This window comes from Cydia pomonella, chromosome 14 (assembly GCF_033807575.1).
Source record: "Cydia pomonella isolate Wapato2018A chromosome 14, ilCydPomo1, whole genome shotgun sequence".
Classification (NCBI taxonomy): Eukaryota; Metazoa; Arthropoda; class Insecta; order Lepidoptera; family Tortricidae; genus Cydia; species Cydia pomonella.
This window is the reverse complement of record NC_084716.1, coordinates 5,473,110-5,485,166: the sequence shown is the minus strand read 5'-3', so window position 1 is coordinate 5,485,166 and position 12,057 is coordinate 5,473,110. Positions and strand designations below refer to the sequence as shown.

At 36.6% G+C, this 12,057-nt stretch overlaps 1 long non-coding RNA gene across 1 annotated transcript; it reads right to left on the bottom strand.

The window, feature by feature from the left end:
* Positions 1-6,357: 6,357 nt before the first annotated feature.
* Positions 6,358-8,393, bottom strand: LOC133525271 (uncharacterized). The gene is made up of 2 exons (XR_009800552.1): positions 8,323-8,393; positions 6,358-8,148 (listed from the first exon to the last, which is right to left on the bottom strand). It is a non-coding gene; the product is annotated as an uncharacterized LOC133525271 (long non-coding RNA).
* Between the last annotated feature and the right edge of the window lie 3,664 nt (positions 8,394-12,057).

Here is a 12,057-nt window from a genome sequence, read left to right as displayed (position 1 = left end):
TTGTGGCATTTGTGGCGCCGCCTATTCTATTTAATATTTTTGATGGACACTTTTCATCAAAGAATACAATACTCACTAGGGAAGACGCTAACTCCATACAAAATAATGTCAAAACTTCGTTTATACTAGTGGCGTTCTCTTTGTATCTCGTAGATCTCCTGGTTTCGGGGTTTATCTACTGATCTACTTGTTTTCCAAAAAATCTTCTGGATTTTAAAAGATCACAACCATATTATTATTTTACTCTGAAAAATCCAGTTTTCAGTACAAATAGGCGCGAAATTCAAATTTGGTATGGAAGACGGGCCCATCGCGCCTATTTTTGTTCAATTTTGGCTTTTTAAACTGACGAAAATGGCTTGCGAAGCTGGTGTCGTTCTCATCGATATTAAAATTATTGTTACATCGTAGGTTTAAAGACCACCCAGACGGTACAATAAAATTGGCAATTTGATCGGCTAATCTATATACCAACTTTCCTAGTGATTTCGTCAGATCAAAAGGTCTGTAGAGCAATAAAGTATATGAAAATTATATATTTATGATAGTTTATTGAATACATACATTTAATTAAATGAATTAATAAAATTATTGTTCTTTATTTTCAAATTCCCAACAATGTGGTGGTGTGTGGTGAGGTTTACAAACTACTTTTATTTTATGTATCTAACGATATACGTTGTCATTGCTATTACGAGTGTTTATTGAAATTGTTACGTGTTATTATGGATTCGCAAGATTCGGGAATAGAGCCATGTTCATCAAAATGTTCGCCTCCGACAAAAAGGAGAAAAAAATCTATTAGTGAAACTGAAAAAGAGATGATTCATCGAGTTTTCGTATATATTTATAATGAGATCGTAGACAGATTGCAGGACGAACAAGATATCCCAGAGGACATTCATATCAATAAAAACGAGTGTGTCATGAAAACATCCGAAATTCCTGGTATTTTGAGAAGTTCAGTTTTTAAAGTTTTGAAGGAACACAAAGAACAAGAGAAGTTTACTTCGCCTCTGAAACTTGGTCCAAAATTAACGTTCAAAGATAAGGTGGACGACTTTACTTTTGCGGCAATACGTCGAAGAGTGCATATGTTTTTTGAAAAAAACGAGGCCCCGACTGTTGCAAAGGTAAATTGTATTGCGATCTCCTAGTGAGTATTATATTCTTTGATTGCGATTTTCAATTATTTCCGTTAAGTTTGTTGTGTATGTAATATAGTCTGGCAACCCAAGTCCGACAGTAGAATATATTTTTTAATTTATACGACTCTCTTTTTTTCGCTCCGAAATATAAATTTAAAAAATATTCCACCGCCAGATTGTGGTTGTCAAACTATAGCTAAATTTTTATTTTATAACATACTTACATATTATCCACTTTGTCCACAATCACTTAAATTTCGTCATCATTAAAATTTGGATGACGATGCCTCCCGTACTACGCCTGTCACACGTGCGTGGCTTTGTGGACGATATAAACCTCAGTGTATCGTTAACCAGCATATACTCGTACAGATTATCCTAGCTAATGATACGGAGGTATGATTTGATACGCTGATACGCTATAGTTTCGGTGATAGTGGTACGATATGCCCCGTGTTAGCGTAAGTATATAGGGACCGTGCGCGTTGGAGCGTCTGCCATCTTGTGGTCTGAATCGGAATCGGAACCATAAACAGGCACATTTACACGTCAAGTGTTTTCTTGTGCATAGTAGGTTCTGCCATCTTTTGGGCTCCATCGGAACAAAAAACATCACATTTACGCCTCGCGCCAATAATCAGACGGCTCCTGTGCTGCCTCCTATAGTTCATGTACGCTCCCTAACTCCCTATACGCAAGCTCGATACGATACGCGTGCGATCGGCAAACTGATACAGGTATGGACCCAGCTTTATTAAACATAAAGTGGCAACACCTGCACTTATGTCATTTATTAACATGACATCAACGCAAAACGCCAATTGCCAAGCCATGAAGCCAAATATGCAGAGACCCATAGTATTAAAAAAACTATTATCTTCTCTGATAGTAGAAGCTGCCTACAGGCTATTGTAGGCAACCAATTCAAACTTAAAGCCAAATTTCCTTTGATTTTAGAAATCAAAGCTGTACTGCGTAGGTGTGAATTAAGGGGCCTAAATATTGTTCTCGGATGGGTTCCAAGCCACTGTGGTATTAGCGGCAATGAGATGGCTGATACATGGGCAAAACGAGCTATTGAGATTGGATCAATAAAAGAGGATATTTACAGTACAGACCTTCTGAGTGGATCACTGTCGGATCTATTTAATCATGTTTAGGTGTGGATGGAAAAACACCCCGGAATGCGATTGCGGAGCGCCTATACAATCTATCCACCATATTATTAATGAGTGCCCGAACCGAATGTACCCTGGTGACCCTCTGGACTTAATAGCGTTTAGTGAGAACGCAGCCCAATGGGTAAAGAACCTAGATATAAATCTGTAAAAATAAAACTGTAGAACGACTCATGATCATAATGCCATACGAATAAATAAATACATGGCAGCAGCATTGGGATACCTCGAGATTAGTGACGGGTAGACATTATGGCGTATACAACCTCGTATAACTCGAAAACCGTGGTTCTATCGATTCCGTACGTCTCCGAAATGGGTAATATCCACCATCTGTCGTTTACGTTTGGGCAAAGTATGTACTTTGTGAAATCGTGCTCGCCTGGATTCCTAGTCATTCAGGTATTCCGGGAAATGAAATTGCGGACCATACAGCTAAACAGGCTGTAGCATGTGGGGACAAAATTCCTTTCAAAAATTGTGCTTTCGACCTGCTCTCTCTTCCTAAAAAATATCTTTATAATTCCTGGAACGCTCGTTGGCATGTATCGAGTAGGACTAAGGCTAAAAATTACGGGTTGTTGCAGCCGGACATAGGGCAAAAACCCTGGTTTTATAAGCTTTTCTTGAGCAAAAGGGCGACTTCAACTATTATCCGAATGAGATTAAATCACTGCCTCTCCCTAGTTCACCTATCTAAGATGCATTATCGAGACACATCCTTATGTGAGTGTGGCCTGGATGTTGGAACCCTGAACCATATTTTCCTGAATTGCCCCCGTCTTAATTATTCTCATTTGTACTCTGGTCTCATTTTTCAAAAAATTCCTCTTCCGACACTTATGCCCTCTCTTTTAACTCCTAATCCCTCTGTATTTCGAATCCTTTCAAATTTTATCAAAATTAACAATTTAAAATTATAACTATTCCCTGCTCCTTAATCTGACCAACACTTTCGTGCTAAATTCGCAATCCCGTTTTATGGGGAACTATATTGACGTGATGCTGGCAAATGCCTTCATGGTGATAGCCATAAAAAAAAAGCTTGTTTTCCTGGATTATCTAGAATAGTTTATTGAAGCTTTGTATTACTTATTGGTTATTAAACATTTGGTAAATGAGGTGGTCTGGTGATAGTAAACTGTCAAAATATCTTAAGTGTTTCCTAGAGAGTGGTGGGTGACCTAACCTTTTCAAATCAGATGAATTTTGGAATCATTTGTAAATAAAATGATCATTCCGATCTATGGATTGTGACCGCTATTTTACTGTCAGCAATTGTGAGTTGGTTACAGTCATACAGTGTCTAATGTTCTTGGAGTTCAGAGTATTGATAGGGGAAGTCTTTTAAGGAACAAATATCTGAAGATTGTACTTCTTGAATTTTTGGTAACCATTATAGATAGGCTAACTTGGTTGTGTTGTGCACATCATAGTTATTTTGTCAAGGATTAACTTAGGAAAATAGTTTTAAAGTGTCTAACATAACGCAACTAAAAAAATTGCTTATGTGCTAGTCTATTGAACCTGGTATCTGATATTGTAAATTAAAGTAATAAGCCCAAACATTCTGTATAAAAGAATACTTAGTATTAGTAGTCATATAAATATGTACCATGCTTTGCAATAAATGATATTAAAAATTAAACCTGCTTCATATTTATTTAGGTATTTTTATTGGTATTGAACATTAAAAAAGATTTTTGTGGTGACTACTAATACTAAGTATTCTTTTATACAGAATGTTTGGGCTTATTACTTTAATTTACAATATCAGATACCAGGTTCAATATTTTTTTTTTAGTTCAGGAACCAAACAGTCATATCTTATACCTTTAAACGAGCAATTCTTGTATATATATAGTACCTGGGCGACCGAGCTTTGCTCGGTTATAACTATTTATTGTAATATGGTGGTGTATAGGTGATAATCTTAACTACATTTTTATCACCTATACACCACCATATTACAATAAATAGTTATAACCGAGCAAAGCTCGGTCGCCCAGGTACTTAACACATTAAAAAGGCAATACAAATGTACTGCAACAAAAGAACAAGGCAACAAAAAGACCTGGAGGTTCATACTTATAAATTATGTTAACTGAAATAAGTACTTACAGGTACAAGTACATCTAATGTATAAGTAAATCAAATGTATCAGATGGAAAATGAACTGCATACAACATAAATATATAAGTACATGGATACTAAAACAACTTATGTTTAACTATATTTTTTATACTAGCCTGATGAACTTTGAAACTTTTGATTGCAAACTACATCGTATAAATTTAATGTTTATTATAGTAACTCGGAACTCGTCTGAAAAAAGTATGTCTGGAGTAGTTCTTCACAGAGAAACTGATATGAAACCGCGATCGAGGGCGTAAGGGGAGATGCGGACAACTGAAAGTAATTAAACTTAAGAGATTATGACAATTAATAATACCTTTAAGCATTTTAAACAAAAACATGACGTCTAAGTATATCCCACGGTTAAAAAGGGAAGGCACACCAAAATGTTTTGCCGACAATGTAGAATTTACGAAATAAATACCTGTTCTATAACTTAATGATTTTAGGAAAATGTTTTGTATCCTTTCCAGACGGTCGATATGTGTTAGAGTACTTGCTAACTTTAACATTTACTTGATAAATATCTTGATAGTAATGTGAAACACGAAAGACGAATTCTTGAGATAAACTTGCTTTATTATAACATGATAGGTGTGCACACTTATATAATAGCGAACGTGAATATTTAGTGAATGAATAGGTACTTATTGACTAATTACAACACTTTTATATAAACTAAATGCTGATGGGGCAAATGAGCAATACGATGCATATGCAATTTACTTGTACAATATGGACTTGGTATTGTGGTGTCCAAATTACACTTCCGAATTCAAGGATACTCCTAACTAAAGAATAAAATAATAATTTATAAGTGTTTGGCCGTTTGAAGGGCTGCCCGACACGAAGCACGCCTACATAGATTATCAATATTTATTTATTTATTTTCATTATAGTTCAATTGCGAGTCCATAGTGACGCCTAAGTCCTTAATGGAAGATACTCGCGCTATGTTAATACTAGATAAATTATAATTGTAAATGATAGGATTCTGTTTCCGATTAAAAGTAATAACAAAGCATTTTTCTGTATTTAAAAACAGATGTTTGTTAGAGCAGTATAAGACGAAATTTAGGGGCTATCCAGTTTTGTGGATGCTAAATATGAATGAACTCCAATGTAGTTACATACTATGATTTTAATATTAAAAACTATACAAGAATGTAATCGGAGCCGAGCCATTGCCGCGGTGGCTATGGCTAGTAAGTCACGTCATCACTTCGGCTGCCCCCCGCTGTCACCTCACACATTTTCCTAAACATTTTCCTAAAATCATTAAGTTATAGAAAAATATCTGGCATTTCTGACAAACTACCGTTGTCTTTTTGTCACAGCCAGGCTTGCGGCAACGATGTTGCTTTTCGGTATTATATCTTGGCAGAGGAGCAGCTTGTTTTATTCTACTTTCCTGGGTAGGAACAGGGTTAATTAATATCCTGCGCTTTTAATGCTTTGGCTCCAGTTCTTCATAGTCAGAAAAGCGGTCATCCTCATCTTTCTCTTAATTTTCCGCGATTAATTTCATGCCCAAGTCCAACTTATATGATCTTAGTTGCATCATTTGTTTTTAGGATACCTTTTTGTTGTGTTGTTATAATAACTTTTTGTATTAGCACTGATCTGTACCGCAACCAAACGCTTACAACTGCTAAATCAAGAAGATGCGAAATCACACGAATCGTCCATTTTTTTGTCCGATTGCGAGCAGGGCAGACTAAAAGCATATGATCGGCAAGATCGACGCCGCCCATATTTTGATTATACATCTTTATGACTTCAGGTCGTGTATTGTCTCGTAACATTTCTTTTTCTTAGACCAGCGCTCACATGAATCGGTTTTTTCATCGTCATAACAAGTGGACATCAACAAGACTGGTTTGATATCCAACCACCCCTTCGGCCGCGTACGCAACCAGAGCTTCGTAACCAGATGCGATCGAAAACTATTTCTGCCTTGTACGAAACCGGTTGCGATCAAAAACTAATTTCGTCTTACCCGTAACCAGTTACGATCGAACACTTCTCGTTCTTATACGAAACCAATGTCTGGGCCATCTAGCTATAGGTTTTTTTCAAATATTTTGTCATGATACTCATGATAATTTCTTATCCTGAATGTCAGTGCTCCATGTCTCTTAAGCCAGTGTCTTTTAAGGAACGAGGTTACATTGTATTTGCCAACAAAATATTTGAATATTATCAACTGGTACAATTTTTGTGTTCTGATTTTTGACTAGATATATAACGTGTACAGTACTTATACTGTATAACAAGGTGTATAAATATAATCTTAGCTGACTTTATCAACGGTCGAAAGGTTTCGTACAACAAAGAAAAGTGTTCGATCGTAACTGATAACTAGTAAGACGGAATTAGTTTTTGATCGCAACCGGTTTCGTACAAGGCAGAAATAGTTTTCGATCGCATCTGGTTACGAAGCTCTGGTTGCGTACGCGGCCGAAGGGCCAACCACGTCGTAAGTGCAATTTTTTCGTCATTCCTTACTTTCATCTCACTACTGCCTCTAGAGTCATGCGTTCCAAGTGTGCGCACTTAAGGTTTGAACCGTTGTAACATCTAAAATTAGCAATATAATCAAACAAAACTTGTTGATTTGTCAAAGCGTTTATTAATCTATAATTAACATAAACAACAGACCTCCTACTTGGCACTCATTTTTAGCAATTGACGAAATTCTAGCACAGTCAAAATGGGGTAGAAATACACATCAGTGCGGGTAATCATACGCAATTGTAATAAATCACAGCACAACAAATACAATTGTATTTAATACAAATATTAATAAAACTTAAACATTCCTTTAGGTTAGGAGCAAATCTAATTAAGTATGTCATTAACATTAATAGAGTTTTGCGAAACAATCAACATAATATTTATATCTTATGTAAATATCTTTATCAATAAAAAATCACTAACTCCTTCGATAAATAAAGGTTGCAGTAACGTTAACAGTCATAGACTTATCTAAAAGAAAAATCAACGTAGCTTAGCAGTCTTATTCATAAAAATAATCTTGCTTAACATAATTACTCAGTGCATTTATCACAAATGAAATTACCCCGCTCGAAGCTGGTGTACTGTTCGTGCCACCAGCTATTGCAAAGGCTACACTTAATCCAGTCTTCTGTAGGTGGATCTTCACATTTGCCATAACAAAAGGGGCAATAGTAATCGTTTTCGTCTACTGGCTCTTTATTTGAAGTAGATTTTGTGCACTTTTTCGCAGTCTTATCTTTAGAAGTCTTACTCTTTGTAGTCTTAGTCTTATTATTATTATCAGTCTTATTCGATAGCCACTTATCAAACCTTCAAGCGTTTCCTCAAGGTACTTTCTTTCATTCCTGCTTGAGCTGCTGCTTGACGTTGACGCCTTGGGCAATAAATAACGTTGCCGCTTCAAATTGTTGCGCAGTTATGTTGCATCTATCGGGATGTTTTCTTTTATAGTTTCGGGGCATTTTTGATGGCAGGCGCAATAGATTAAAGCTCTATTTCAGTGGATGTGGGGTGAAGATTTTTAGTCTACAATACATGGAATGTTCAAATATAAATTGTAGAAAGACTTACGATTTAAAGTGTCTCGCGTTACAATCGGCGGAATTCGAACATATACATATACATCTGTCTCTTTTTGTTGTCGATTTTGCATGGCTGCACGTAAGCTGCAAGCAAATGCGTTATGCATGGAATCAATCTTTGACTTACACTTAATCCATGATATATAAAAATCACCTATGGTGCGCTGCTCTGTTTGTAACACTATGGTACAGATATGAAAAGGCTCCAAGCAAGTCAACGTATCTGAAATTTCCTCCTAAAATGCGGATGACACCAACCTTGCTATGGACTCCATGCTGTCACAAAAAGTTCTTAGATCTTGTAAACGCAGAAGCATGTTGTATTCAGATGTCCACCGAGTAGCACAGTTTATAATTGGGACTTTTAAGTTAGCCAACTTCAATAACTTTCTATTAGAAGGTGTTCGCAAGGTTCTAGCAATTTTCCTTGCTAAATCCAACGGTGATTGAGCCTCTACATCGTTTTCAATGGCGTCTTTTATTGCTAGTTGCATGGTATGTGCCGCACACAGCATCCCTCTGTTGAAGAAAGTTCCACGTCTGTTAATTCATTTAATGCAATTAGCTCTTCATCAGCGTTCTCGCCTTCATCGCTATTGTCTTTTTCATCATTTTCAAGATTAAGGTCGTCGTCGTCGGTACAAAAGTTACCTTTCATCAGTTTCGTCATTTTTTTCATATTACCACCATTATCAGTAGTAATTGAATTTATTTCTTCGGTGGGAATTACAAAATGAAAAAATGATAATATTTTATTGGTTTATGTAATGAGAAATTCGTTTAAAACTTCTTTTAAGTTTTTCTACAGAAGAAGTCTACAGATTATTGAGAATGTGACTGTGGAGACGGCTGGAAGTCTGAATATTCTTGGGAATGTGACTGTGGAGATGACTGAATATTTCCTCGCCGTTGAGAATGAGACTGTGGAGATGGCTGAAAGTTAGTTTTTTGTTGAGAAAATGATGTTTGATAACCAACTGAAGATTGCATGATTGATGATGATACATGTATAGGTTATGTTAGTTATAAGTTTGTAAAATCCACTATATTATGTTAAATAACTTTGTAAGTTACTTAAATTGTTTTGTATTTGCTACACCCTATTCAGGGTCCATGTGATACCGTAAGAAATGTGTAACTACTGCCTAAAAATGTACCATGGAAGCAAGAAATAAATGAATACTGAATACTGTTTTGATAATAATTAGAAGCTATTGGATTTGGATGCAAGTGAAATCCTGCATATGGTTGATTAGGGGGACTCTGAAATCGTGGGAACGCTTGCTGTTGTTTTAAGCGAAACATTACATTATCAATCTCATGCATGGCGATGTCACGAGTCAATGTGTCCATGGATTTTAACTTTGCACATAATAATTTTTTTGTATAAAGTGCATTCATCTTCAACTAGTTCTGGCTCTGCACTTATTTTTTTTCGAAAGCTTGGTCAATTTGATTTTCAATTTTTCTCTTATTTAGATCCCTTTTATTGTTTGGCTTCTTGAAAACAATTGTGTCAGCAGTAGATTCATATTCACGATCAGTTACATTATCTTCCTGAATAATTACTTCCTCTTCGGTTAGTTCAACATCAAGATCAACGGTGTCCTGAAAAAGTAAACTTGACATTAATATATTTTAAAATTTGATTGTGTAATTTTCTACATTGCATTGGTGCGCTTGATGGAAAACACATATTAATACAGAGCCCCATTCACAGTGGTACAGCATATTTCAATTTCCCCGGAACATTTAGTGTGGTGCTATTAGCATTAGTAGATGCTAACTATAATTTTACATATGTGGACATAGGGTGCCAAGGTAGAATTAGTGATGGTGGAGTCTACCGAAACTCCAGCATGTACCAAAAAATTAAAGACAAAGCACTAGATTTTCCGCCGGATAAACCTCTTCCACTTAAAAATGACCCTCTGCCCTACGTGATAGTAGCAGATAGTGCATTTGCATTAACGGAAAACATGATGAAACCGTACCCCGGGATTCATGATAAAGGGACAAAGGAGAGAGTATTCAACTACCGTTTATCGCGCGCCCGCAGAATCGTGGAAAATGTGTTTGAGATAATGTCTTCTGTTTTTCGCATACTTAGATCTCCAATTATGCTGGCACCAGAAAAAGTATCAGTTATCGTTATGACATGTGTTTTGCTACATAACTTTATGAGGAGGAGTAAGAATTCAAAACAGATTTATACGACGCATGCAACTTTCGATACCGAAATTGACGGTGAGTTTCAAGCTGGCTTGTGGCGAAATGATCAAAACGGAATTACATCACTAGTACCAATTAGGAAAATACCTAGAAGAGCAACCTTAGCGGCTAAAACTGTACGAGATAAATTTGCTGAATACTTCATAACAAATGGCGCATTAAGCTGGCAAAATAAATATTAAAATGGTCTTGATATTTTAATCATGTTTTAATAGTAAAAATCCCTATATAAATATAAATAAATACTTAAATATTATAGAAGAATGTCCTATAATAAGAACACAGATTGACTGAGTCCCGTTTGCGCTGTACGCTTTCGATCTTTTGGAAAATCATGTACACCTTTATTTTTGCAATTTAGAGCACTGCACTGTCATTTCGTATCAGAAATATCAAAAAAAAATGTTCACATTAATTGTTTACAAAAAAACAATAGGATTTGACAGATTACAAGTTGAGGTTAAGCACAGTCGATTATACGACATCTGGCGTGATATAAGGCAGTTTTTCTCCTAATTGTGTAAAAATATCGTTTACTTTATCTGACATAGTGGTAATACTGGTAATGGAAGTTTTACCTAATAGTTCTTGTGGCGTTTTTTTGTATCATCACTACTTCTTGTGATTTATCGAGTTCTACGTCTCTAGGTGATAAAAAATCTATTTCTTTAGTATTCGTAATCGGGGATTGCTGGGTAGCAGGTGGACGGAAACCCCGATACATTCGGCTGCCCGGTTGATTTCGTGAAATTTGATGGTGTAAGCGTTGGATTTTGGGTAAGTGTTTTCAAAGCGATGCCGGACTTAATACGTGAACTTAGTTTCTCATAATGCTGAAAACTGAATTGAAATATTAACTTTACAAATATAGGAAATCACAAGCGGCTTGTATGTACGGTAATTTGTAGTTTTTAACATTATTTTTCTAAAATATTACTACACTTAAGGGGAATTACGGTCTAGTGCTCGTCACTCCTTATAAAAAGTTGCATTTCGAGCCGTATGTTGAGATGATTTCGACATGTGTTAAGAATTAGTGAAAGAAGGCTAATAAAGAGAGTGTATAAGGGAGAAGTAGAAGGTGGAGCTGGATGGAGTAGACCTCGGCGGACTTTGTCTGATCAAACCGGAGAAATTCTGATGCTGAAAAGCTGTATGGCGATGGAGACATGCTGGACAAGCCATGACTCAGAACGCGGGTCATTTCCTTTTTCCCTGAGTCGCTTGCTAAGCTCTCGTAAGAGCTCACGCGCCTCCCGCCCCCAGGGCCCGGCTGTCTCGACGGCGACGGGCACGAAGTCGTAGGTGGCTTCCAAGGCAGAGTATTTCAGGCGCTTACTTTTGGCGGCAGTCTGCCGCTGAGCCTGCCGACTTAGGCCCTTTCCCCATTTGGCGACGCGGTATCAGTATGTAGTATTTTATACGTTACCGCGAGCTTACTGATGTCGACAAGATCTCCTCACTTAGCGATATACTGCCAGTGTACTGTCGATATAAAAACTATAGAATCTTGCAGAAACGTTTGCGTTATCGCGAGATAATGTCGTCGTCCGAGGAAGATACATTAGCGTGTTATATGTATTTGCGATTGCGCAAAAAAAGAAGAAAGTATTGGTTACATCCCTACATTAGAAAAAATATTAATTGCAGACTTTTTGTTGCGGAACAACAACTCTCGCAAGATGATGCAAAATTTCAGGCAATGTACATGATGTCAAAACAAACTTATCGTGAGCTATTGTGCCTTATTTCACCCATGAT